Source organism: Charadrius vociferus, unplaced genomic scaffold (genome assembly GCF_000708025.1).
Source record: "Charadrius vociferus isolate BGI_N301 unplaced genomic scaffold, ASM70802v2 scaffold613, whole genome shotgun sequence".
Lineage (NCBI taxonomy): Eukaryota > Metazoa > Chordata > Aves > Charadriiformes > Charadriidae > Charadrius > Charadrius vociferus.
Genome location: NW_009647757.1, coordinates 528065 through 529922, shown reverse-complemented (window position 1 = coordinate 529922; position 1858 = coordinate 528065). Strand labels below are relative to the sequence as shown.

Genomic DNA, 1858 nt, shown 5'->3' with positions numbered 1-1858 from the left:
CGCCGGGGCCCCCCGCCGCGCCCCGGTGGGCGGTGGGACTCCCTTTGTCTCCCACCCCGGTGGTGGGGAGGAGCGGGGCCCCGGGGCGGCCTCCTTTGGTCAGGGTCGCCGGTTCCCCTCAGGGGCATTCGGCAGGAGCGGAGCCGTGGCTCAGATAGTCGCCTTGGGGCTGGCCACTTACCTCAGGGCCACGGTCACCGCAGGGCCATGGTCACCTCAGATCCATGGCCACTTATCTCGAGGCTGTGGTCACCTCAGGACCGTGGTCACCTCAGAGTCATGGTCACCTGGCTCAGGGCCTTTGATGCCTTGGGGCCACGGCCACTTATCTCAGGGCTTTCAGTCACCTCAGGACTATGGTCACCTCAAGGCTATGGCAACTCACCTCAGGGTCACAGTTACCTCATGGCCATGGACACTTACCTTGGGGCCATGGTCACCTCAGGGCTATGGTCACTTAGGTCAGGGCCCTTGGTCACCTCAGGACCATGGTCACAGTCACCTCAGCATCATCGCCATTTACCTTGAAGCCATGGTCACCTTGGGGCCATGGTCACCTACCTGAGGGCACGGTCACCTCAGGGCCAGTCAGTTACCTCAGGGCCACGATAACCTCAGGGCTCTTGGTCATCATCAAGATGACCACCATGTTCCTTCAATCACCTCAGGGTCACAGCCACCACAGGCCAACCCCAAAGAGCATCGTGGGTCTGACAAAGCATTGGCCCCGCAGCCCCTGGCAGTGTGTTTTGGGGGCCACCCTCTCCTTTGGGGTGACACCAGCAAGTCAAAGCATGTCCAGAAAAGCCATCGTTCATGCAGATTCCATAGTATGTATATAATGGCCGTGTAAAGAGGATCTGTCTTTGTCCCATGGGCTGCACCGGGAGCAGTTCCCTTCCCAGGATAATGTTATTGCCAAGCGTAGAGAAGTGATTCCCGCACAAATGTGCTGTAAATGAACTGGTTGCATTTTCGTGCGTTCCGTGCAACTGATTCCCGTACAATTCCTGGGGTAGTTTCCAAGCTACAGTCACCGGAGTTACACCAAGAATCAACATATATAAAAGGCAGATGGCCGGAGAACAGCACAGATCTTCTGCTACAACGCAAGCCCAGCCCGGTGGTCTCCATACCCTAAATACCAAAGAAAGGACTTCTCTGAGAGGACCCACCCTTGTGCACACTCTTAAAATCAAGGATTTTGCACCCACAAAAAAAATTCCTACCTTGAGGAAGGTTAATATTGTGACAGAAATGCATAAAGCTTTCAAAACAGAGATTATTTTAAACACTTGCCCTGTTTTTTGCTGATCTGACGTCTATTTCCATGGAAACCACATCCAGCAGCCGAGCTGCTAGAACTGGGAGAGATTTCTGCCAGAGTGGCTCGCTGGGCATGGGAAGAGCCATTTTCCAGCAGCATGGAAGAACCTTTTTGTGGGATTGAAGGGATTTCAGATCCAAAATGGTTTGGCTGCTTGGTCCTTCTGGATCATGCCTGGTACATTCACGGGGTTCTGGCTCAGTACCAGCGGTATATGCATAGATCTCACATACAACACACGTGTTTTTAAATGAAACATCTTGTGTGCTTGGATTAAATTGCATCAAATGTTGCTAGAAGACAAAGCAGCCAAGAGACCATGCCACCAGCCTGTGTTTTACTTTATCATTTATTAATTATCATCCGTGTAGATCAACAGTGTGTTGGATGCTTTAATATTAATGCTTTTTAGTAAAATCAGTGAGCTTATCCTGGGATGATCTCAGGATTTCCCAGAGGAAACAAGGCTTCCTGGGCTCAGGGCTTTTTGTTTGGCACCTGTGTGACTGCCTTTAGTCCGTCCTCACCCCC

The 1858-nt window shown here is 52.1% G+C and overlaps 1 protein-coding gene across 1 annotated transcript in view; it reads right to left on the bottom strand.

Moving 5' to 3' along the window:
• Nucleotides 1-1296, bottom strand: part of STMN1 (stathmin 1) — a 6357-nt gene extending 5061 nt beyond the window's left edge. Inside the window, exon 1 of the mRNA XM_009882195.1 lies at nucleotides 1230-1296. The gene's annotated coding sequence lies outside the window, so the exon portion shown is untranslated. The remainder of the gene's footprint in view (nucleotides 1-1229) is intronic.
• Between the last annotated feature and the right edge of the window lie 562 nt (nucleotides 1297-1858).